The 27,248-nt window shown below is 39.5% G+C and overlaps 1 protein-coding gene across 36 annotated transcripts in view; it reads right to left on the bottom strand.

Moving 5' to 3' along the window:
* The window catches only part of ZBTB20 (zinc finger and BTB domain containing 20), a 503,540-nt gene that overhangs the window by 79,863 nt on the left and 396,429 nt on the right, over positions 1-27,248 (bottom strand). For 3 of the 36 annotated variants that reach the window (XM_085591401.1, XM_085591353.1, XM_085591411.1), the window contains one exon: positions 15,589-15,678. The exons of the other annotated variants lie outside the window; for them this stretch is intronic. The gene's annotated coding sequence lies outside the window, so the exon portion shown is untranslated. The remainder of the gene's footprint in view (positions 1-15,588; positions 15,679-27,248) is intronic. 36 annotated transcript variants of the gene reach the window in all.

Genomic DNA, 27,248 nt, shown 5'->3' on the forward strand with positions numbered 1-27,248 from the left:
ATAAGAAAGATCTTGTTACGATCCCAAATACTAATGCAAACAGCACCATGTTTCTATATTCAGAAAGCATCTGCATCTCTGCCAAGTCTAAGTTTCCTGAGACCAGAGCAATAAAAAACAGTCAAATGCAAGTAGATCCTAATTTCAAAATGCAGGTATCTTGACATCCAAAAGGTGCAAAGAATTTTTTTTTTTCTGGCTCAGAATGTATTAGGTATTAGAAACCTAATCTCTATTTTATGTCTGACTCAACTCCTGATAAAATAAGAGATTCTGGTGGACCCAAATGGTAGTCTAGGACATTTCTAAAAAATATTAGCCCTTACTGGGCTTGGCTGGATATGATATATAAAGATGATTTTTCAGGCAGAAGCAATGAGCATGGCTCCACTTGACACTAACTGTGGTTCTGCTAGAACAGTCCCTTCAGCAGAGATCTGCAGACCCTCCCCTCTGTACCTGACTGTCTACACTGCCAGTGTAGGTGCACCCACTGCTGGTGCAACAGATGTTAAAGCAGGCAAACCTGACTCCCAGAGCAGAGGGATTAATGGGGCATTAACATAAAGGCCCCAGCAGTCGTGGCCATTTAAATGCTAGCAGCTTTAAGTAAGTTATCCAGAAATCTCAATTTTACTGTGTGAGCCACTAGCACTTAATTATACAGCATTTGGGGTTAAAACTTGCCCCGGGTATGTATGAAGTAATCTCAAGGATGCTAATGGAAATCCATGTGCTATATATTAGAAAAGCAACTGGTTCTTAATAGGGTTAACTCAAAGGTTGTCTTTTACTGAACATCCTTTTATTATTTACATTTACAAAAACTAATCATATGACAGTTACCAAGATTCATCACCTGGGCTTCAGTTTAAATTCTCACAAAATCAATTAAAGAAAAGCTTGGTTTTAAAGCCTAGCAGCTTGAATTAATGTTCTGTTAAATCTGACAGATTTTGTCCATGCTTCTTTATTGACCCTTGAACTTTTTTTTATACCTTTGTGATGCACCTTTTCCCAGCCAAAGTGCATTTCACGGTCTGGGGATGGTTTCTAACTGAGGGAAGGGTATTTTCAGCTCCTCTTCACCTCCCAGAGCAGTATTTCAGGGCTCATCAAGAGGTGTGCCATTAAACCTAAAGCATGCTCATGGCTCCTCTCAAACAGATCTGTCAGACTTCAAATCTACTGAGCAGCAGCAGGTAAACACAGCTTTTGTTTTAGCAGCTCAATTACAGCTAAGTGAGCATCTGCCCTGGCTGTACACAATAAACCTTCTATTTCAGAAGAGTATAATTGCCATTGTATTCTCTTGTCCTTTGAAACTTTGAGCAGGAGGCTTCAGCCTGAGGGGCCACTGCAGTCTTTAGGACATTAAAACACCCATATTCTTCACTACTTACTATAATGTGCAATTATAGATACCTCTGTAAACAAAAAGAAGATATCCTACTATAGAAAGCCTCAAATGCTCACTTGGCTTCCGATTCATCTACAAGAGGCAAAGCCATACAAGTTCAGGATTGTTACACAGCTGTGGTACTTACTATGTGCAATTATACTCAGTAAAACTCTTTAGAGTCACTTTAAAGATTTTCCTATTCCTGTTAACAGGTTAGGGGGCTCTAGAGAAGTGTCTTATCAGATGCTACTTTTCAGCTCTAATGAAGCTTTCTGCTAAGTGGGAGCTGAGCTGACTCCATTTGCCACTTCTCTTGTAAGAATTTCACTTGTGGAAATCATGGGCCTGTTTTCTTACATGCAGCGCTTTGCTTCCTCAAAAAAGACTCTTACATAACAATTTCTTTAAGAAATGCATCAGAACTTCTTTCTGGTTTAAGTCTCAAGGAATGGCAAAGATGCAACTTCAAAGCAAATCTGTGGTGAAAGTTAGAACAGGAATGCAGCACGTATGTGTTCAGAACAGTCTTTCCATGGTATGTACACTGTAAAGTAAGTGGCAGCTCATCCAAAACCTTAGAATGAGTAATTTGTGGCAATTTCATCTATGTGAAGTTATCTATAGCATGTAGGGAACAAACACATACATGCTTTTCAGAAAAAATACCCAACCTCTTGCTACACTGACATTGCATAGTATATGCAGAGGAGTTTAATGAAATGTTTGGGGACCATGCTAGCTTTGATTTGTAGGGCTCTAAGTCATTCAGCTCATGCTGATGCTACTGTATGCTGCTATGAATACAGAGAAGAATTTTTAAGACCAGCTTGTGTTTTTTTGTCTTTTAAGACCAACTCTCATTTTATTTTAATGTAAATTGTATGTTTAATCTCTTTTGCAGGCTCCAAAGATCCTATCACCTCTATTTTTTTGGCACAGAAACTCATGAGATGATGCAGTATAAATGATACCCATCCATTCCATTGCGTTTCTTCCTTTTCCACACTTTCCTTTCTGACTGTCCTCTTATCTTCCTTTTTGGGTCTCTCTACTCATTTCTAGTCAGTCCCTTAGCCTGCCACTTGTTCTTCACTTCCACATATTTATTTTGTAGTACTCTGTAGTATACATCCTTTTTCTGTTTTTCCTATTTAGCTCTCCTGGCACCATCACCATTCCATGCCATCACAGTACCTGGGTGTTGGAAAACATGAAACAAGAAAACCTTATAAATATGATTGCCTGGCAAAAGATTTAGAAAATACAGATATTGAGATGGTAACAAGTTTTGAGATACCAAACCTTAGTTACTGCACAAGTAGAAAACAATAGTACAGCCAGGATGAAGGCAATCCACCTTCTGGTTGAACAATGCCGTTACCTACTGATAGGTCCAAAGGTCAAATGGACTGTTCTATCTCACCCCCAAAATGTATGGGTCACCCCACACCTGTATCCCTCCCCTGAAACATCAGGTGTCTGTGACCCCATTGGCCCAAGTCTTGTTCCAGCCCACCTTGAAGCCCCCTGATAAGGGGTCCCTGAGGAGCCAGACGCTCTCTTGGAACTTCCACCCTCTCCTGGAGCATCCTCTTATCTCCCTCTACCCCTTGCCTCTCCCTTCCTGCACTCCCTAATGCCTGCCACATGTCACGTCTGGCAGCTCCACGCAGGGCCTTTCACCCTCTCTAATAAACCTGATATTCTAAGAGCAGCCTTCAGAGATCTCTCGTCTCCATCCATCCAAACCGTCCTGGAGTCCAACATCCTCGCACCTGGGCTTTAATTTGTGTGTTTTCCTTTGTCTTGCATTTAGGAGGATAACTCTCTTGTCTGACACCCTCACCTTTCATTAACTCTGGTTTCCTATCATCTTCAGCTCCTACCACTCCAGGAAAAGTGGGAGGGGGAATGAAGCACTTGCGGAAGCAGTGCTGGCTGTCACAGACTGATTGACAATGAGCACGGTGCCTCCAAGTGCTGAGCTGCTGCAGTTTGTGGAGTGAAGTGAGACCTCCGTGCCCGGTACACCCTCCTTGAGTGAGCAGACATTTCAAGTGCGGCTGCCGATCACTGTTAGCCCAGTGACTCCCTGCATTCTCCTCCCTTCTTTCTCCCAAGCTGTCAGACTGGCAAGGCTCAGGAGAAATCACAGGTTTCCTAATTGCATTTGTGCCTGCACAGAGAGAAAACTTAAATACAGGCTGGCCAGATCTGTACAGATGATGGAGAATGTTTCGCTCCATTCTGTGCTAGTGTGGGCTCTTCAATTTGTGCCTGGCAGCTTCCTTGTTCCTGAGGACAGAAAGATAAACTGTGTCTTTGTATGGATGGGGAATATGACAAAGCAAAAGGAGAGAAAAGGAAATTCATTACATTTATCTGTACAAACATTTTCTCAAATGATTCCTGCAATTTCACATATCGAGCTCTCTCCGTGAGCACATCTACCTTGGGTGGCTGTATCTTAGATTTATAGAAAAAACTTGTTCCTATATCTACTTAGTCAGATTGGAGCTCTTTATTGGTGCTGATCAATGTATTCAGACTCTTCTGACCGTTCTTTGCTCAGAGCCAAGACATCAAGCACTGTTTTCAATGGATATTTAAGCATAAGTGGGCTGTGGTAGCTAGGTAATGAAGAAAGAAAAGCACAGCAGCAGCTAGTCTGAACCGTGACTCTGACTCAAAAGTGGTCAATGACTCAAAAGTGGTCAAGTTTTCCTCTGACTTCACATGATAGGCTCATTTTTAAGAGGTCATTTTCTAGTCAAATCAAACACAAAAGTTAGCTAAATCAAGATGGCCCAGTGACTCTTGGGAATTCCAGTGCCTTTAGTGATGGAAGAGAAAGCAGGAGCCACAGACAGTCCATGGGCAGCCTTAGTTTATTTGGCTCAGTGGCTCATGATTACTGAAGTAACAAGAAGCTTTCTTCTATTTTATCGCAAAGTCTCATGGGAGGCTTCATCTGCATCCAGTGACTCAGAAAGCTGCCTGCTGAGCTGCACGTACTGATGTCTGTCTGGAACAAGTCAGAGTAATTTGTCCTCTTGTTTACAGCAGCCTATTTATAACAGCACAGAGATGACCCATGGATACACCAAATCTATCCCCCAAACACCCAGAAAGGGGCTTTTCACACTCATCACAAAGCCCCAAATACTGTAGCTCCCTCAACTCCTCCTTCCACTGAAGATGATCTCCAAGGGCTACAGGGAGCACAGTGGATTAGAGCAGGTTTGGATGAAATACACGAGCAAGAACTTCTGTTGCATCATGATCTCAGTAAAAATTCATCTACTTCACCATGATACAAGGCCCAAAGGATGGAGGACAGGTATCCTTGAATACCTGTGGATTATAGTATCCATTATTACTGTTTTCCCCAAAATAAGTTGTTCATGGCCAATCCAAGGTGATCTGTGGATCTCAGGATTTTTGTTTAATGGCTTCTGAAGCTCAGAACTCCTAGAATGAAATCTATAAAGCTACCACTTTTTTTAGTCACATAATTTCAGCTCTTCACAAGACTAAGTTTCAGAAAGCCCCATATGTCATGTATGTAAAAGAAATAGCCCTGTAATTAATCATATACATGTATTCTAAATTAATTTTTCACAGAAGTAGTTTGAATGTCCTACATTAGCATCTCCTGCTGGGTAAGGCTTCCCCCTAAAAATTCTCCAACCCATGCACCTTCAAACAACTTCTTCTTCCCAGACAAGGAAACAGGTTTTTCCCCTGCTATAGATATAATATTCTTCATTAGAACCACAGAAACCTAAGGTCCAGTCTTTATCCAAAATTCTGTCTCATGTGCAAATTCTGTTTTGCATTAGTAGGTCAATGTCATGGCTTTGGAAAAGAGAATAGGTTTCTTAATCAGACATGCCATGCTTATTTTTGACTCTGTTACTAGACTGAAAGTAGTGACTATATGAATATATCTCACATACTTTACATATATAACATATATAAGTATCTATGTCTGCACACACACCCACCAAACCTCAACAGTTATATATATTCATCCATGCATATATGCAAGCAACTATTTAATGATTACATATATATTTTTACAGGCATGTTTGTATACGTGTTTATACATACACGCATACACTCACATATGCAACTTGGAAGCATCTGGCAGTCATTGAGCACTCCCTGAGCTTTGTGATGTCTCTTCTGTGATATCTGAAGAAATTGCTCAAAGATGATGGGATAAGATCAATTACTCCAGTAATTAGAGAAGAGAGACCCACTAAGCCCAAAGCTTTCCTAAAGAACTTTTCTGATATATATATATATATATATATATATATATACACACACACACACACACATATATATATATATATATATATATATATATATATATATATATACACTGCATCTTCTTTTATGTGGGTTGAGCAGCACCACTTGGAAATGGAGAGTATGTGTATCCCAAGCTCTTACCAGCAAAACTATCTGTCTCTTATCATGAGTATGTCTGCCATTCCTACTACAGGACCCCTACCAAAGCAGAGCTACAGGAGGTAGTGATTCTTCTGCCTTTGATCACAAGTTTCTCCTCCACAGTACAATTTCGAGTATCTCAAGTTTTTTAATGCTTACAAAGAAAACAACCTCTTCTCCTGCTACTTAAATAATTTTTCTTCTTTCTTTCCTTATTTATATCTTACCAATAGCACAGGCCATAAACTAAAATGGCCCAGGGTTCCTTAGTGGCAATTTTGATTCCTGGAGCAATGAAAAATACAAGGTGTGAATTTTGTAATTCATGATGAAAAGATATGAAAGAATTCTGTATTGAAGCAAAACAATTAATTTGATTTTCAATGAGGATATGCAGAATGGGGTTAAAGGTGGCTTGTAAGGTCCTGAGAGATCAGCAATGCTATTTATATCAATGCTATGTACAGAAAAGTCATATATGCAATTATTCAATTATTCTGACATATGTTTACAGCTGTTCCCTATCTCCAAGGCTGGTCAGGAAGGATTAGTAGAGTTGACTGTACAACTGATTAAGAATGGAAAAATTTACTCCCTTTTTATTTTTGGTAGCCTAGTCTTTATTTTACAAGTGATGTTTTTGTTCAGTTGCATGAGCTGAGCAGTCTGGATAAATGGTATATATGCCTTTGGCAATATACGAAGGATTCTTTTTTATCATTTGTTATTTTTACCATGAGTCTGGTCATCTAAGTCATGTGCTTCCTGTTTTTAACTGAATGACAAACTTTTCAAGCAGAAGGACAGATTCCAAATGATGCATAAGTACTCATAATCAAAAAAATCTTCACCTGAACATTTTGAAAATGTTCATTAAGAGAGAAATGTGGCAGAATAAAATAGAATCTGGACAAGTATGCACAGATGCCATTTTGTGGTGTCTTGCCAGGTCTAAGATTAAAGACTCAAAATATAAAAAGGTGAAATAAGGAACTCTTAATAATTTTGCAAATGGTTTTAATTCACAAAGAATTGCATGTCATGAGTTAGAGAGTGAAATAGGGTGGGATTAAGGCTTTCTGACACTAATATGGAAAGACTTAAATTACTAACTGATCAGAGATCTTGCTTTCCAAAAAAATTTCCCTAAATTTAAATGTGTTATACGAGGAGTCAAACATTCTCTAACTACATCACAGCAGTGAGAACAGAAGCTTTTCAACTAATCACTCAGTGTAATCTGTGGCTGCCTACATTTTGTTGTTTTCTGGCAATCCCACTTCAAGTCCTTGAGCCTTCTCCATCCAGGAGTGGGAGAGAAGTGGAGATTGGTAGAAAGCAATATACAGCTCTCTCCCTTCTTCATCTTCATCTCTCTTTATACATCTTCAGCAAAGATATATACAGCTGTATGTGATAGTAGTGTCAGCAGGGAAATACATCTTGGAGTGCAGGGAGTTTAAATGATTATTCCTTGGCCTTGTAAGAAGCAGCCTTTGGGCCCATTTGTACTATGCTCCCTGAGCATTTCAAAGAGTTGCTTTCCTCCAAAGACCTCAGCAGGATGAAAAAGAGCAGCTCATGGGGAAAACACTGCCCAGAGTGGGTATGGGAGGGGTGGGCAGAGGCAGCTGGCTCTGGTGCTTTTGACAGAGGAGTCAGGAGGGTTTCTGCTGGGGGGGAAGGAATACCACTACATCCATCATAAATGAAACTGTTTATTTATAGTTATGTAGAGTGATCAGACCATTTTCTTGTGCTGCATTGATGGGTATTCTCAACAGAGGCTGTCTTAGACACTATGTCTTGGAAAGAAAGTTAGGGTGAAAACCACAAAACATGAAGTCCAGTCTGTCAACAATGATTTCTTCTGATTATGAGCAGTGTTGAGATCATATGCTACTGACATCAGCGGAATTTTGCTTGTGCCTCAATATCCATTACATTCCAACAGTCAGTTGTGTGTTTAATGCATTCTGATATGAGTCAAATCCTCTCCAAACTATCCCTGAGATTGGGAGGAGAGATGGACATCACCTTATCATCATTCTCTTATGACAGAATCTACATTCCACTGCTCTCAAGTTAGGTCTCACTTGTGATGTGCATTCTCAATACTTCCTTCTTCTCTAGATACTTATGTGAACCATACAGCTGAAGCATCATCTTCACCTTCATGAAGACCTTTTTTGAGACATGACCTTCAAAATATTTTGTCTCATAAAGTCCTTGTAGGTTACTGAAGTGCAGACATTCCTAATTTCCAGGCTAGAAACAAAGGCTTGGAGATGATGTTACTTGCCAGGCTCACAGAAGAAAGCAATATGCAAAAACATGAAAATCAGGCTTTACAATCCCAAGCCAGTGATTTAACTCTTGGAATAGTTTCACTGCCCACTTTGTGACTGAAGGCCCTGAAGACCCTTTTCCTCCTGCCCTCCCACATGATTTAATTAGACGTTGAAGCCTTTCTGTTTCTCATTAGATTTTGTCCTGTGCTTTTACTTAAGAAATATTTTGCTTTGAATACTTTTTTTTTCTTCCCAGACACGTCTATTATTCCTGTTCTGCCTTTGCTTTTTCTTTTACATCCACTTGTTGCAACTAAGATCAGTAGAAGCTGCTGTGTTAGAAGTCCCAGGAGCCAGAAAAACCACACACGGGATTTTTAAACTTCTGATCCTATCTTTTCCCTTTGCTTCATTGAGTTGCTTAAAATTTCATGCACCATGCAAAGCAAGTCTAGTTTCTCTGTAGGCAGAAGAGACTATAGTTTGCTATGGCAGCATTTTTCTGGGGTTGTTAAGGGGAGATGCAGACTGCCATTGAATTGTGTATTTCTGATTTGCTTCTGAAGGCTCAGAGGGCACAGGATATTCATGGAGTCTTTCATAAACATCAGCTCTTCATCTGTATCAAGATTCAGTTTCACAGACCAGTTTGGAGCATGGCTGTTCCCAGTTGTGTGTCTCCTTATCTCTCTTCTCTGCCATTCAGTCTTCAAGGGGTCTCACTACATTATGTTTTCCTCTCTGCTCTACTGTCTTCTGCTTGGTGGCAGACTGTCTCATGCAGCTGGGATCCCTCTGACCCCATAACTGAGCACTTTGTCAGCAGCAAGAGTAGACTGGGAACATCTCAGTCAGGTGTTGCAAAGCGTGTCTGGCAGCCAAACTTCGTTACACCCCTAGCAAAGGCCTTATACAAAAGGCCTCCTGATGCAAGAACCTAGACTTCCCATATTTCTTCACAACTTCAACTACAATCCTAGAGCCAAATTCATAGCAAGTCAAAAGCAGGCTGAAGGCTCTTTTCCTGATGGAAAGAAATTGTGAATGCTAGCTACTTTCAATACCATGCACACTGTGCCTTGGCATTTGGAGACTTCCTTAAGCATGGTTTTCTTGGTTTCTATTGTTTGTATGTTCTGCCCCAATGATATTTCAGAGTGTATTTTAATGAGTGAATTTATTATATAGCTCACTGCACAAAAATTCCAGTTACATTATTAAAAACTCCCTAGTACTGATTTTTGGATCAGATATTTCCTGCATGTATTTTGAATCCACTGTTGGTTATTGAGTAGCTTTTCTCTCTACTTTTTTTTTTTTTCTTTTGGTCCTGTCTGGGAATAAAGCCTAATATGGGTCTGCCTTCAGTACTACTACAGTTTTTTCCCCCCCTGTATCCCAGACTATAGCATAGACCTCTCTTAAACCCAGTGAGACAAGATAAGCCTTTTCTGCCTGGCAGCATTTCAGAGACATTAAGTGTAAGAGAGAAGGTAAGTAATTCACCATGCCTCCCCATTTCTGTAATGGGATAGGACATCTTGATACATTTACAATACTCCTCTGGGGATATTTCATCAGTTATGCCTAACTCTAATGGACAAGAATTGATTTGAACTTTCTACTTAGCACAGATCTGTAAACAGTTTTATTCCAGGTCGCAGCAATGAACTGGTGTTTTGTAAAATTGAGAGAATTTTGGAAAACTTCTGTGTCAATCTATTAAGTAAGCTAGCAGTGAATGATCCAGGGTTTGCTAAATTGTCTTTTCAATTTTTTTATAAACAGAAAGAGCAATTACTTACCTAGATATACATTTTTTCATTTTAACAACTCTCCTTCATTTTTGTCAGGGTATCGGTATTTGAGCTTTCTCATTTACTTTCAGCTGAGATTTGTCAAATCATGATACGGTTCAGGAAAGTATTTTTATTGTTCCATTTAATGTCAGATGCTTATTTTTGCAGTTCTCAGAGCAAAACATCCAGAAAACTCTTTGTCCTGCTGTAATAATATCTGTTAATGTCTAAAGTCTATCTATCTATCAAAAAATAGCATACAAGGCTCCTGGGGTATTCCCCCCACTGTCAAGTTTTCTATTGGTGGTACCTTAGGCAGTTTTAATCCTGGGCATGAAAGCAAAATTCCATAATTTTTTTTTTTTAACTGGCATATACAGTATTATATCTTTGCCAAGGTTTGCAAAGTGAAAATACAGAGCTCTTCATAGCTTTGCTAGGGAGCAAATAAGCAGCTCCTGTTATCACATGCTGTATTTTTAAAAGCCTGTTATATTCGAGATTATCTAGAAAGGTTGTAGCTGGGGCAAATGATCACATCAGTAATCCATATTTTAAGATCCCTAATTCCAATGTACTCCATCATTATGGTGAGCTATGAAAACATTTTGTAAGGCATTAACAATTCTTTACAGATAATACAAATAGTCACAGAAAACAGATGAGCAAAGGAGATATGTTTCATATTAATTCTAAAGTTAGAAATCAGGCAAGCATAAGCAAGAAAAGACAAAACCTTCCCAGCTCAGCCTTTTGTTCCTCTTAAATAAAGATGTCATTCTGCAAGACTGTGTTTCTGTGCTGTTCCTTTGCGCTGAAGACTGAAAAAAGGCAGAAAAACTGTCTTTTTTTGTCCATCATCATCTGGAACTGGTGCTGGAACAAGACACTAGCCCTGAAAGCTGTGCTCTGGGGCCACAGAATTGCCTCTAACACAGGCAGGGCAGAAGATGTCAGGTTTCAAAATCAAGCAGCACTAGCTGCCACCACCATCTGACGTTTGAATGGGATTCCAACCTATTTCCAGCTGGTATGAGCACTCAGAGCCTAATCCTCACCAGATTTTCTTGTTTTGGTACTCTCACTGACATCAGTGAAACTGGCCTTTTGTTAACAATTTTTCTAGTTTCTAGCAAGAGATGATTTGGAGATAAATAGAAACAAAATGGCAAAAGGCAAGACTGTCACCAGAGTATTGTAACTTTGATACCAATTGGAATAAATAATGGAAAAACAGCCTATGTGCCTTCAGGAAGTTGAGAACCACAGTATTGGATGTGTAACTTCTATATCTCTGCATTTTAAGAGAGGAAAGCTTTTAATTTCCTGTTGGTCCCATGTTTGAGCAGAGTTTTTGGCGTTCATCCAGCACAAATTTAAGGAGTTAGCAGCAAAACCTAGGTGCAAGTCTAAATTCTACTCCCTGTTTTGCACTGGTACATGTTACAAACATGGCAATAGGACTGGACATGGCACTGGACTACTGCTGTTAATAGGTTGTGCTCTTGTCTTCATTTTCAAATAACTGATTAGTTTGGATATTTCCATATTATGAGGATCAGGTGAGATAATGTTGAATACCAATATGTTTCTGCTTATTACTTTGGTGCTTTTGTTCTCTTATAATTTTTGTTACAGTTCAGTTTGATTTGATTTTATAACAAGAGGCACAGCTGTATTTTAAGTATTTTGTAATGAGTTGCTCCAAGAGACACATTTATTGACCCACTACCTCAATTTAGAATCTTTCTTGAGACAAATTTGCAATTTGGGAATGGCAGAAGATGAAGAGAGAGAGGTGCTAGCACAAAGGATTTCATCTGAACACTTCTCATTCCAGCACATTTCAGGGAGAAACTGCTAAAAGGAACTGGCTCTTCTAATACACTCCTTGTTGTGAAACCACAAAGACAGACTGGAATGAATTTTTAACTTCTGTAGTGATAACATTTGCCCCATCTCTTCTATCCTCATGGATATCCTGGGAAATGGATCCTGGATGCAATACACAACACTGGCTGCCAATTACTGCTTCACAGACCAGCACTGAGCTGGTAGCAAGAAGCAACAGAACCTCCTGGCATTTACTGCTTCAAAAGGTGCCCATCCACAGAGATGGCACCTGGGACCAGAGGGATGGGCTGTTCAGCACAGGAGGCATTAGGCATTGAGGCACTCAGGCATGGACAGATTCTTCCAGCCAAGTGGAAAGAGTCACTAAAGACTAACCAGCCTACAAAAAATTGTTTATGATTTTAACTATAATGGTAAACAATTTATAAACCACTGAAACAAGGTTTGCCAGATTAATTCATAAGACAACCACTTGGTATTTCAAAGTAATTGAGCAATTTTTGAATCTCCTTGTTTCGCCATCTAACTTTCAGAACAGATTGTGTTATTTGGTTTGTTTGTTTGGATTTTTTTTTTCTTGTTAGGAGCACCAACACCACTCATCACAGCTTCCTGCATGCTCTAGGATTCATACACAACATGATCCTAGACAATATTCCACTACACCCTCTGTGAAAGGTGTCTACAATGACTTAATTGGCTGAAAGTCATAAAAGTCTTCAGTACAAATAGTGATGACAAACAAAAAGAAATTCTTTACAATGCCTCAGTATTCCTGTCCCTATATCCTTCTTCTTTTCTTTGATGATGTCCCATCTATTCCCCTTCCAACTCAAGTTAAAGTACAGAACCTTTTCTTTTTCTGGGTTTGCTCTTTGCTTTTCCAACCACTGTTGTACCCTTTTCTATGTAACTATTATTGGAGATTTATAAACCTTTCTTATGAATGTCCTTGTCCTAGACTTGAGCTTAGTGAAAAGTGCTTTTTTGACTTGAACAACCTCTTCTACTTTTGCCCATTTAGGCATAGTCACCTTCCTATTTTCCTTTTTGCAACATCATGTCTCCGGTATGCATAAGAAGTCTTTGTGAACCTCAAATTTATTACCTGAATTTAATGATTTTTCTTTCATTATCTTTCTTTCCTTCCTTTCTTTTCTTTAAGCCAAAATAAAATAGGTTACCACTATGAACTTGTTCTGGTATTCAGAAACATCAGAAGTGTTCTTGAAGCAATTCTTAAACACTGCAGTGTGGCCTGGGCCAAAGAGCAGTTCTTTAAAGGCATATCATAAATGAAAACACTCTCCATAATAAATGCTATTTGCACAACCACTTGACTTCTTCCTTCCAGCCATTCACTAATGAAAACAATAATATTTCTAATTTAACAAAATAAATAAATAAATATAGGTGCAACTTCTCCTTTCTGGCAATATTTTCATTCTTCCTGAATCATATTAAAGGAATATACTGAAATGCAGTGTGATGAATTCATTTTCATGAAAACTCAGATGAGGACAATGAATCTGGTAAGAGAAGATGCCAGCATCTTTATACACAACATCCATGAAAACCTATCTCTTCTTATTCTGTATCAGATACAAATTCTGCATTGAAATGGCTTAACCTAAGGTGCTATAAACTTTGGAATTCAAACTAGATTACAACTTTTTCAAATAATATGTAGATACAAAAAATTCTATGTATAGTCCCTAATGATGGACTCCAATATAACATTGCTAAAGAAAGCTGTAACTTTTATTGCTTCCCCCCTCAAACCTTTTCCCAAGAGGCAGCCCACACATCTGATCCTGATATTTTTCACTTGTGATTCTGGATACATGCACATGCAACAATTGTCTGGGAAAGATTGCAAGGTCCCTTTACACAGGGTGAATTGGGTAAAGACTCAAAATAAGTGGTGCCAATCCCTTATCCATCTGGTTTATGACTGTTCCAGATGGAAGGAAGCTATTAGAACAACACTCTTAAATCCTAGCAAAGGCAGAATATAGTCTCCAAATTAATGATTTACCATATGAGCGACCTAAGCTTCGTCAGAAGGCCAAGAAAGTATTTGGCCCACTCAAAAATTTCCATATCCATCTTGAAACAGAAAAGAGCAGATTAACAAACAGTTCCTGAAATTTAGTAGCAAAAGAAGATAGGACACCTTCACAATGGCTGACAAAATCAGGACAGAAGTCAGCCCTTCCACTCTTACACAAGCTGAAAATGCAGCTCTTCAGCCTACAACATATTGTAGGACAACCATCCTCTCCTGTGGCAGAGTTTCTAATTCAATAATGCAGGGGCAGCTTCTGACATCCAGCTTTGCTGGAAATGAGAAAAGCTACCAAAATGAATTACTTTCATTTTCATTCAACCTAATGTTGTGCAACTCGTGTGGACAAGCAATGCAACCACAAAGTGAGGGAAGCAGTTGCTGGGGGGTGACCAGGGGACCCCCAAGTTGCTGGGGCAGCTGAACGGCAGGGCAGGGCTCAGCACACAAAGGCACAGATGAACAGGAGGAACCCAAAGCTTCGAGTGACACCTAAAGGCAGCTGGAATAATAGAGGCCTTTAAAGAGGCCTTTGAAAGTGGAATGTGGAGCCGGGATAGCAGGGGTACAGAAAAGGCATTGCTGAGGATTTTTCTCTTCGTTAAGTGAAGTAAAATACAGCCCTCGCTCATTATGGAGGCAGGCAGCCTCGCCAGGCTGATACATCTCATCAGCCTATTAATAAAGCTCTGCTCGAATCTAGTTTCACAAGGCAACCCATCAGAGTCTGTGCTTCCAACGTGTGCTACAGACACAGGACTATGGGAAATCTCACCCTCCAGAGAGACCTGAGTGAGGCAGTCTTTTTCATTAATACCAAGTCTGCACAATGAATCAACAACAGATTCAATAAGGCCAGGAAGAGCAAAAATAGAGCTTCTGACCAAATAAAAGACATGTAATGAGATCAGAGTGAATTTAATGGGAACCTCTATTCCACTGAATAGGCAAGGTCCCAGACATCCTCCTTCCTGGGTCTCAGGAGCTAAGCCAATAGACTTCAAGTTGCATCATTAAGTTCAAAATCAGACGAACTGTAATTGAAATAAAAGTCTTATTTTTGGCTTGTTGATCAAAATGGAGCTCAGATGTGCCTGAGGGCATGATTTTCATCAGGACCTCAATGCAATCCTTGATTTCCCAAGCACTGCACCTGCAATGAATCATGGGCTCAACTAGTAGCATATTAATACCCAGTTACCTGGTGTGCAGGTGGAAATAGAAAATGCAATATTTAAATGCTTTAAAAGCACCTGCCATTTATAATGAACACAATTCTTTCCAGGCACAAAATTGCATCTTAACACACATATGCCATTACTGAAAATCATGCCCAGTGATTTTTGAAATACTATATTCACATTTGTGCCTACATCCTGATAGCCTTTCACTTCCCCTCCCTCCAATAATTGGTCTAAAAGACCCTCTTCCTGACTAAGGAAGTTAGTAGAGTCTCCATATAGCGTTCATAGCAGATCCCTGATCCTTGTGGGAGAGTATTACAGAGCACACATCGACCGAGAGCCAAGCAATGATCCTGCACTACAGCTCATTGTCAAAGACCACTAGTTAAAAACAGCATGTGGGACCTCCTTTAATATGTGATACAGCAGGTGATAGAGGACTGAGAGAAATGAAAATCTCCTTCTCATGGGTGAAGGGACAGCCTGTTATCTGTCCAATTTTCCCCATACATGAGTAGGTAATAAATACCAATTAGCATCCATTGTCCTAATGTCTTGAAGCTTGGCCTCCAACTCGGTGTCACACAGATTCAGTAAATCCTGTGAGATATTGTGGTACCTAGGAAGAAGAGAAGGTAATTTGGGAGTTTGGAGATCTGGGACAGACAAATGAAAGAAATAAATGGCTTCTATGTTTCGTTTGTTTCCTGCAGAAGAAAGCATCTGCATCAAAATGAGTTTAAACATAAGGGAATACATTCTCAATGTGTTGCACAGGGATTTAGCTACATGACTCCCATTGATGTTTATGGGAAATGAGTGGCTAAATCCCCATGTAATAGGTTGAAATTTTAGCCCAAGGAGACTGACTGTGGAGGAACTCATCAAGGTCTCTGCTTACAAAAATTGCGAGCATATAAACCATTCTCAAATACCATCTCTTTTTACTGCTGTATAATCAAGTGGACCCCTTGAAAGGGACCAGTGAAATTAACTCTGTAAAAGGTTACTGAGAAACCTATAAAATTGCTCTACAAGTGAGTGCATGAACATGATCTGTGGGTGAAAGGGCATGTCAGAGGATGACTTCTGTGTTGATCATGTCACCTTTTACATGCAGTTACTCTCCAGGAAGACAACAAAGGATTATTGAATAATTTAATGGTTCAGACTTCAGCAACAAAAGGTATCTAGCAGCATGGACATCCTGCTACAAAATGCATCAAGAAGAGCTTGTAACCATAGTTAATCTCAGTAGGTTGCAGGAAAACAAGGAAGATGCTAAATCCCTTGGCTGTTCTCCTGCCTTAAGGTGGATGGAGATAAGCATCAGGTTAAAGTAAGAGAATCTCTTCTGTCTTCCAATTACACAGATACTGGCCTACCGTAAGCCAGAAAATTTTCAGTAGACAAAATTTACAACCAAATTTGCTATATGAATATAAGATTTGAGGTTTAACCAGGAAATACATGTCTAATTCTTTCCTCAACCACATGACAGCTACTGCTCAGGGTGAATTAGCAAAGGACTAGCCTGTTTCTGACTGAAATAGAAAGTCTGGGTAAGAATGCTCTATGACACCTGCATCCTTTCTGCAGTAATGCCAAGGAAATTCTGCAGATATTTCCCTTCCCTGCCCTCTGGTCTGCTGGCACCCAATAGAGTTTTATGGAGACAATATGGACAAAAATGAAACGTTTTAACATAGCAGACCAATAGATTGTGTTTTGTCATCCAAGTGCAAGTTTAAAGGAAAACTAGTTCAAAAACAGTTATTACAGAAAAGCAGGTTCTTCACAGATGTGCAGCCAGCAAAATGACTGTTGAAAATCTTTTATTTTTTTATATAGTCTCTGAAAAACCCTTTCCCAGAGTGGCAAGTATTCATGATTATTACATAGACTTGAGAAATCTCTGAAGGTTGTGATTACAGCAATATATTGTTTCTTTAACAATTATAAGCCATCAGTCAGTGTCATTCCATGAAGTTTGAGCAATGCATACCTATTCTTCTCTGGCCATCACACTACAGTTTCAAAAGATAAACTGCATTCCTCTGTGTGTTTCAACTCTGAAATACTCTATATGTGAAAATTAATCTGGCAGACTCTTCGAAAATCACAGGCTTCTGAGATGAGCAAATGGGTAGAGTTTTCTTTTAACTGTTTTTTGAACCCCATGTGTTGAGAGAAAACAACAGAATGGAAATTGCTCATCAAAATGTTAACTTGTGGCACAGCAGAGCCCCAAGCAGGTGTGTGGCGTGCCGCTCCCCGCGCTGCCATGCCTACCGCATGGCACCCACTTCTGCCACCTCCGTCCCTTCCCTTTGGAATTCCTCTTCCTGCCAGCGCTGAAACGTGGCTTGACTCTGAGTTGCACAAAAGTGATGTGACCTTTCAGAAAGCTTTGGGAGAACCTTTGTGTAGGATAATCTGTTTGTAATAATCCTTTGGATTAACTGAGGCAGCCATGGATCTTCCAGCCCAAGCATAACTGTGTCAGCGAATGTGTTTGCTGTTAGGGGCACAGCTAGACAGGAAAAGAACACGATCTTGCTAATTCAAAAGGAACAGCGAGGATGCTGACCTATCACAAATTGAATTTTTCAAATTAACCAACTGTTCAACAGACAATACAAAACACAAATAAATAAAGTGTCACCGAGCATACTTTGTTCATCTATTTTGACAACTCCTTAGGTTTAAATTGTGAAAATACTTTGCAGTGTACAAGTAAATGTGCTGTGATGAACTTTCTAAAAATAATGAAGGCTTCATCATTTTGAATGAATGTCTATCCATGTAGCTTGTAGCTGGAATTGAAAACTAATGGAGAAATTGCTGTACAAAAAGGCTTTTTTAAGAGAAATTATGGGAGCAGAAATGTTCTTTTTGACTTGTTCTTCACTCTTCACAGTGTTGTGTGTATTTCAACATCACAGACCGCAAGAAGCCAAAAGCTATTCGATGTCCCCTGTCTTTAACTCTCTGCTAAACCTTGGGGAAGGTTAATTCAAATTTCCCCAAAATCTCTAATGAAGAACACAGTATTGTGTCCTGGTGTCTTATCCACCCCTATTTGCCTTGTGTAGTCTTGCCACACTTCACAATCTGATATGCTAAATTTCAGATACTTGCTCCCAACCAGGTTTTGGATAAAGAATGAATTGAAATAAAACTCCCCATGGGCCTAGAATAAAATTTCACTTGCTCCAGAATTCCACAGTTCTAAACATACTACCCACAATTTTAGAAGTAATTTTTGAAATATAAGCTTAAGGGTATAAAGTGCTTATCTTCACACTTTATTTTCAGCCCCTCTTAAAATGCAAGAAAATGTTGTATTTTTCTAAGGCATAAAGACAATGTATCTCCATAAACTAAAGAGCTGTACTCTTCTTCAAGCCACTTATTTGTCTTTTTCTCCCACAAAATACAACAGAAACATAGGATACCTTATTAATGTTATTTAAAAAGATGCTATAAAACCAGTGCTATGTGAGTAGTTGTCTCAAGGCTTAAATTGGAAGTTTTAGAAAATCCTGGTAATGTCAACTGTCTTCAAGAAAGTCTGTGGGCTACAGCAGCCCTTCTTTGGTGGCTCTGGTTATTTGCTGAATTCATGTTTTCTCTTAGAAATGTCAGTATGAACAACTACTGTTTCAGGTGGCAAAGAAGAATTACCATGCCAGGGCACACATGTGTGACACTCTTTCCAAATCTTCAAGAGGAAAAAAAAAAGAAAAAAAGAAAAAGAAAAGGAAAGATTTTGGAGCAAAAATCATCACAGATTCTGCCTCTAAAGAAATATGAACTCTTAACTGTTTCAGCCACTGGGTTTCAGCAGCTGCTGTTTATTCCTTTCACCCAGAGAATGAGAACTGAAGAATAAAAGGCTAAGAGATGGAGTTTTGTGAGTGAGATGGCTTGAGTCAAAGAATTACACTGAATGTAAATAGACTAGAGATAAAGAGGGGAGTTGGTATGGGACACCTTATGCTGGTAGCACATTTATTTACCACAGTACAGGTCTGACTGAACAGGCAGCTGTCCAAATTTACCAGGAAAAGCATTCCTAGTAAAATATAATGCAGCAGTAACCATTGTTATAATATTTATTACAGAGTTAATGTAGTTTGCTACTCAGATGTGACAGTATTAAGAGGTGAAAAAGGGGCAGTTCTTGCTACATGGACAACACTGATGGGATTTTCAGGTTTGCCATTTTCCTGTGGCCAGAGAGGTAAATAACTCAGAGACAAAGCTTGATTTCAGCCATGGGATGGCAAAGGGAAAACCAAGTCATAGCTCTCTAGATACTCAGTGCCTACCCTGGTGGCCTCAGCCTTTCTTTTCTTCTCAGGACGGAATTTTTTATGATAGCTCTGAGCTTTGAGTTCATTCTTAGTAGCTGAATTTCTGTCCAAATGCCTCTTTTCTGCCTGCTTGAACTACGTGGGGGGGGGGGCGTGGGGGGGTGGGGTGGTATTGCCCTAGAGGATCATGCTGTTTGAGGACAATAAACAGCTCTAAAATTACTTTCTTCAACCCCCACCTTCTCATTATCATTTTGCAGTGATAAATACAAAGTACAGATAAGCAGTGAAAATAGAAGATGTGAAATACCCATGACAAAATACATCAGCATTAAAATGACACTTCCTCTGCCTTTACTTGGAACAGTAGTTAGCTGACATGGTAGAAATCATAAAACTGAAGAGCAAAAGGATTTTCATTAAAAAAAAAGGTGATCTGATAATTTTTAAAGATTATTCATAGCCCATATTTCACTGGAGAACCAAAGTCCCCAAGATTTGTTGGGATGCATCCTGTGTGTGGCTTTCAGGATGGGTACCAACATCATAATGTCAGCCAAGCTGCATTAGGAGCCATATGATGCCCCGTGGTCTAACAGCAGGGTATGCAATGAAGATCAACCATTCCTAAATTTGGTGGGCATGATCTTCTCAGGGCAAAGCTCACTCACACCCACAACATTATAGAAGACAAAGCTCAGGAGTCTTTTCTTCCCTATGACTTTTTAAAGAGAGCTGTGTCCTTAGAGGAAATGTTGGGATGAAAATGTTTAAGTATTATTCAGTACATTCCTGAAATTTTCCAGTGCTGCTCTTATTCAGGATTAAGTTCTACTTCATTGTATTGTACCAACAAACAAACAAATCCAACCCCAAGGCATTTAGTCTTAATCCACTGGATTTTTACTGCACTACTGCTTAAGTGGGAACAGACCTCAAATGCTGCTACTCCTTTTCTGAAGGCAGAAGACTGTAGCACTTGAGCTCAGAAGCTTGACCATTAATTGTTTGTATTGCAGAGCCTATGACATACTTAAGTAACTGAGCACAACAATAAACACAATAGCCAGTTCATTAAATCATTCTTTGTTAAGACTTTCCAAAGCTTTGGGCTTAAGCCTCTTAAAATTGAAATCATTATGCTATTTTTTTTAAACAAATGAGCAAACATATCTCACATAAAAAGGGGAAAACACAACAGAGTCTTTGATGTATGCATCATCACTGTGATGTTTTACTGAGATTGAACTATATGTCTAACACCGCTAAGAGGTTTCAACAGCTCTTTCCAAGGAGAAGCTGAAATCAGGAAGGGCTATAAAGTGCTGCTGTTGCTGTCACCTCTCCTGCAACAGCTTTCCTTGGCCTGTCACATCATGAGAGAGGCTATCAATAAACTTTCTAGAGTGGTGTTTGTGGTCCCTCTTGTGTCTGTAAGTTCCTGTCAAAACCCTGACTTGTTGACACACCCTGACAGGCTCTGAGGATGACTAGAACTGACAAAAGGTGGAAGCAGGAGTGGAGGTTTGCTGCCTTGGGCAAGTTTGTTCCTTTTACACCATGTACTAATATTCAGGCTTAGAAATACAGCCAAACTATTCACAGCCCTGAGGTATTAGGCAAGCATTTTACACAAGGCTATTTAGATATGGATAAAACACCTTAATAAAATGCTACAGTGATGAGTGCACCAAGTTATGCTCCTTTTTAAATCATAAACCTCATCCTTTCTTTTGCTATACAGCTCTGGCTGCATACAGCTTGTTTCTTCTCTCTGTGACAACACTGCAGCCACACTGCAAAAGAACTCAGTTTCTCTTTCTCCATAAAACAATCTTGCACCTTTACTCACATCATATGCCATGGGCAGAATCTCTCTCTTTCCTGTCCTGTAGACACTGTTAGTATGTGAAATCACACACTATTTGCATGAGAACATATTCTATGGAAAGCAAAGAGATATGCAGAGCTAAGCAAAATCTTAAAAGAAAGAATCACCATTTCCCCCCACTGTTTCTACTATCTGCCACTTCTCTTCCCTCCCTTGCAATGGTTATGACCTTTGTTGTTAGGACCATGTTGAACTAAGGGCCAGCCACTGATGGGTGCTGAGAGCTCCCTGGTTTTGATGGGTTACTCAAAGCTTCTAGGGCCCAGTTTCCTTTCCACAGGTATCCCTAAGCATTTTAGGGCTGGGGAGTGCTGCTTACAGCCTTGAGAAGTGACATGTTCCTCTCTGGGAACAATAAAGACAAACAATAATGGGTGTGTTCAACATTCTCCTCTATCAGACTATTTAATTGCTTTTTCAATTTTTTGATTACTAATATAAATTTCAAGACAGAGCTCATCCTGATATGGAAGTTACAGAATCATAGCCAAGGATTCTTTCTCTGTGAATTACCATCCCCCAAGGCAATTCTTCCTGACAAGAGGAGGGTGAAGAAAAAAGGTGTGAGGGAGAAAAGGAGGCAAAGCCCAGCGTATTTTTTCCCATGTAAGGTACCTCAGTCTGAGCACAGGGCTGCAAACTACCTGCCTAGGACAGTTGTGGCCTCAGATCTAAGACTAGGCTCTCCTTAATGTGCAGACACAAAGCACTTACAGCTCTAAAATACATGTATAAATGAATTGAGAGTTAAAAACTACTAGAGAATACTCCATGGGATTATCTGTACTATCAAGACAGGAAAACTTTGCAGATGCTACTGTCTCTCTAGAGGAATAAATGCTTGCATTTTAATATTCTCAGCAGCTGGTTCCTGTTGAATGCCATCAGGATGATTCAGCCACCCACCAGGAACACCAGTAGCAAGTGCACACACAGACAAATCTGCAAAACTTTCTGCTCCTGATGCCACTGTTGTTACTTTGGCAGAATCTGAGCTGTATTAGCTGTTCTTCATTACTACCAGTAGCAGGTTTAACTTCACCCCAGGATGGTGAAAGAAAAACAACTAGTCCCTGGGTCTGCCCTAATCAATCCAACTGTCTGCTTCCTATCAGTAGTGCTTCCCACAATCCACATCATTAGCAGCTTACTCTGTGGTTACCTCACTCATTTTCAGCCTCACCACAAGTCACATCTGCCCCATGAGCTCAAAGTGATGGCTCAGGCAGTCTGATGTCCTGCCCCCTGCTGTGGTCCACATCTGATGAAAGGGACATCACCTTATAACACACTTGGTTTCTGCATGAGACGCAACTGCAATAGATTACTTCCTCATCCCTGCTGATGAACAATTTATGTCTAAAAATACAAGGTCTGCTATCTCTCCCCATTTAAAAAGAGAGAAAAAAAATCAACCTCAGTGACGTTCTGTCTGTGGTCTGTGGACCACTTCCAGGTGTTTTATGGAGGTGCATCTGTCTAGCAGCAATAATGAGGCATTTACTTTTCCTCAAGTGGCAATGCTTCCTGACAGTCGTTGACTGGGTCAAATCACTCAATGCTTCCTCGAATCCTACTGGGACAAATTTCTGCCTTGCTTTTGTCTCGCACTTCTTGGAAGTAGAGTAAACTGTGATGCCAATATGCAGAACCCTACCTGGAGAGTCAAAACACCAGAGAAGACAGAACTAAACAGCACAGTCACTCCTGCAGACTGGTGGACCCATGACTACAGATCCTGCAGTAGGGAAAGAGTTTCTCAGTGGTAATTCATGTGATGACTGACAGCCAGAGAGTGAAAATAAACAGCTCAAATGCAAAATGGTGGGAATGTAACAGAACAGCTGCATCCATCTGGTCAATAACACCCACTTAAGTTTTGCTCCTTAATGCTACTGCCCTTTAACTTGGCCTAATAGGAAAGATGCTACAGGTGGATAACAATGCTGTATCAACATCTCTTCTAAAATTATGGGGTTTAATTCCAGCATTACAGAGGATCCTACTTTCAGCATTATTCAGTGTTTTGAAAAAAAAAAAAAATCACGCTTTCAACATGGAGATAAATGTCAGCACTGACCAAATCAGTGGTGTTGGCCTTCCAACAGGAATGACCTCAAATACTGCTGCCATACTCCTCAAGTAGTCTGTCAGAAAAATATTAGAAATTTAGGTTTATTACCTGTGCCAAGTTATCCTGATGTGGAAAACGAGCCAAAATAGATAAGTCAGAAATTGTTCACTGGGTAAGTGACAGAAACGTTATGAATGCAAGTGTTCTTGTGTCAGATCCCTGATGTACCCATATAGCCTGTGACACCTACTGCTGACTGCACTGATATTCATCCTGCTTAGAAGAGATGCTATCATATTCCTTACTTGCTTTACAAAGAATATCTTCAAGAATTTGTATAATTTTTAGAATCAAGAGTCATCCCTACCATGATCTCAACTTAAATCAACGAAGTTATGGAACCACCACTTGTTCTCTCTAATGAGTGAACAGTTAAGTGCCATTCAGAGTCAGCCAGGAGTGTGCATGAATATGGAAAAGAGAGACAGGAGGGCAGCAGAAACGGAGAGAATAATCTTTCATGCCAATTTAAAAACAAAACAAAAAATTAATGAAAATTTTAACTGCCTACCCAGTTTCCTAGTATTTCATCTCTTGTAAAAAACAAGAATTAAAATGCACAGAAAGCAAAATTACTGAAGCATGGGGATTTAATTTAATTAAACAATAAAACCCAGAGTTTTGTTTTTTTTCCTCTTCTTTGAAAAAAGAATGAGAGGAAGGAGAAAGAGAACATTTTAGTCTCTTTTACTTTTTCCCCCCCCCCAATCAATATTGAGGTTTTTTTGACTAGTTCTTCCAGTAAGCTATCTCACTGGATGCAATGTGGCAACAAGGATCTGTAACTGATTGTGGTTTCAGGGCTGAGAATGCATTGGATTGTCTTCTCTGTTATTTTAGCCCCAAAGTATATTTTAAATAGCCTTAAAGAGAATGAAAATTCTTCTCATACCAGTGACAGGGAGAAATGGCTTTACAAAGGACTTTCATATTTCTAACAGTTTTTGTTCTTTTTCCTTTTGAGTATTTTTTCTTTGCTTGCAGAGATGCAACAGGATAGCCTTTAAAAAAAAATAATTTGGTGACACTCAGTAATCCATCCATCAACAAGAACATCCAGATATGTGTTTCTTTCAAGCAGTGAGTGTCATGGTGTTCCCTTCCATGTACTTTGTATACATCTGAGAGAAGTCAACCTCACAAAACCAGTTTGAAAGAATGGCTTTTTTTTTTTTTTTTTTTTTTTTGGTTTAAAAAGGATGTTATTGTCCTAAAAGTGAGTCTGAATGATCCAGACTGGCCCCATGTCAGTGCTTGGCCTAAAATGGCCATTTTTGAAATCATAATTTCTCTCACTCTATTTTGTCAGATTGGTTAGAACCAGTCATGTATTTTCACAAGCAAACCAATGTCCTTCAGAAAAAAAAAAAAAATTCTTAATAAAAACTAACCACTTTTACCTGCTGCCCAGAGGATTTTACCAAGTTTTAAAAGGAAAACACTAATATCTTCCAAGCATGAAACCCTCACTACACTCACACTCAGTAATAAGCATTACCAGAGATATTTCACAGGTGAAGGAGGACAGGAGAGAAATGCTGCAATATTTGAAGATGCAAGAATTCTTCATACTGAGCTGTGTGAAATCCAGAGACAACCTTGCCAATTACACCTAATTATTTTGTAAGCATTTCACAGGCCATGCTGATGCCATCTTCTCAGCTGCCCCTGAGACAGGAAACCACCAGCTGCTTTTAGAGTTGGCTGGAGTAATTTGAAGCCAGGGGCTAAGTGACCTGTTCCAGGCTGCACCATGAGTGGGCAGTGGGTGAGGAACAATTCCATTTCGTGGGGTCCCAGCCACCAGAGCAAAGAGAGGTGCTGCTCCAGAGAGGGCTGGAAGAGAAACAACTGGAGAAAACTAACAGTACACTTACCGTAATAAAGTTTTACCCTATTATTTGTTCCTTTGTTGGTAGGGAAAAAAAAAAAGAGGCAAAAGCTATGTGTGTCAGAAGAGCTTTCTCTTGCCTAATTAGGCCTCCCTTTCGTTATGCCCTACACACTGGAGTTTTAATCCTGAGCACAGAGAGGCCTTGGACAGAAAATTTGGCCAGTCTTTTTCACAAAGTTTGAATGTGTTCAGACCTTTCAAAACTGTACCAACCCCTCTCTAACCTTCAGATTAAGTAGTGCATTTTCAATGCCATAATGAGCTAAACCTGCTGGCCTCCTGTGAGATGGGAAAGTACCCGCTGCTTGAGAAACCCTAATCCAAGGTGAATTATTGCTACTTTTTGTTACATTCTTAACATACTCTGATATTTCACCATTTGTTTTGGCCTTACTGACCACTGCAGACTAAATTTGTTTCTTTTTACTGTCTTTAATAGCTTCATGATGCTTCTTTTTCATATTACTTTCTGTGTGTATTCTCAAGACCTTTTCTCTTTTGTTACCATCTCTTTATAATGGGATCTTTGACTTTAGCCACATATTTCTTTCATTTGTGACTTACACATTTAAGTAGAAAAAGAAACCCACTTTCCCTGCATACTGCTTCTTTTCTCTATTCACCCACTTCTTCTGCCTCACCTCTCACTTCAAATTCCATTACTCACATCCCCATTCCCTCTTACTCTATTCTGGGTGTCAAAAATTTACCACTTGTTAGCCAGACCAGCAAAGTTTATTAATCCAAGCCTGGGGAGAAGATTTCTGACAGTAGAGGGCTCCTTAATACATCAGGCAAAAGCATAGCTGAAGTTAAGTCAAATTCAGACTCAAAACAAGTAGAACAGACTTTAAAATCTTCAGAATAATTGTCTTAAATATGTGGTCATTCCTGATGACCACATATCCTGATTAGTTAAAAACTTTAGTATTATCTGTTTTCCTGAAAGAGATATTCTAGTTCAGCAGAACAAGAGTGCTTTCAGAAATTCAGTAGGTTTTATTGCATAAAAGTAACTAGTTATGACTATTGGAAGTGCCCTTCCTGCTTGACCATCTTCAGAGATGAAAAGGCACCAGTGTTCAGTCTGTCTTGGACTCTTCCTGGCAGTGCCCCTGTTTTTTCACCTGTTAGCAGCAATTGGATAGTTTGGGAGAATTCTTTCCCTCTTCAGCTACTAGGCTATTTCTAGTAGCTGAAGTAGGGGTTACACCTTCTCAGGCTTGGGCTTAGGCTTCACACCTCCTTTAAAAATGGTGACTGTGAGGAGCTAAATGGATGTATTCCCCTAGCATCCACCTGTACACCAGAAAAGAGAGAAAACCAGAGCAACTTCTACTTTTCAAAAACCTTTTCTCATATTACAACTCCAGTCCCTGCCCCAGCTCCTGCTCAGGACTTTTCCAGACTGCCTCCAGTACACCTGCCTAGTTCTTCTTGGCTCACTGAGGTCCCCAGAAGCTTCACTAAGAGCCCAAGATTGATACATTTTTCCAACTACATGTTCAAAGGACTGTAGCAGCCACAGAGCTGTTAGGCCCAAGACATATAAAGTTATCAAGAACTCAATTTACACTAAATTACCATTTGGATATTTATGTTCTTAATCATATCTGTAAGAATATACAGTCATGTCTTAACTGAAGTACAGCTGACAGATATGGAGCCAATCAGCACCGAATACATGGATTTTTCAAGGTCTGTTTAAATTCAGTCTAAACTGTGGGTTTATGGCATTGCAAAAATTTACTGAAAAAACATGAGTTAATATTTGTCCAGTTCTTTCACATGAGAAGTGCTATTACTGTTGTCAAAAAGTCTACTGTGGGCTTAAGTAGCTGTGAGAATGCAAAACAGCTTAAAATTTGAATAGCTTTCGTAACTAATAGCAAGTAGGCAATATAACAGATGGCGACTCACATGAAAGATAAACCACATCTTAATAACAATA

The sequence above is a fragment of the Lonchura striata genome, chromosome 1 (assembly GCF_050655825.1).
Source record: "Lonchura striata isolate lonStrDom1 chromosome 1, ASM5065582v1, whole genome shotgun sequence".
In the NCBI taxonomy this organism is placed as follows: domain Eukaryota; kingdom Metazoa; phylum Chordata; class Aves; order Passeriformes; family Estrildidae; genus Lonchura; species Lonchura striata.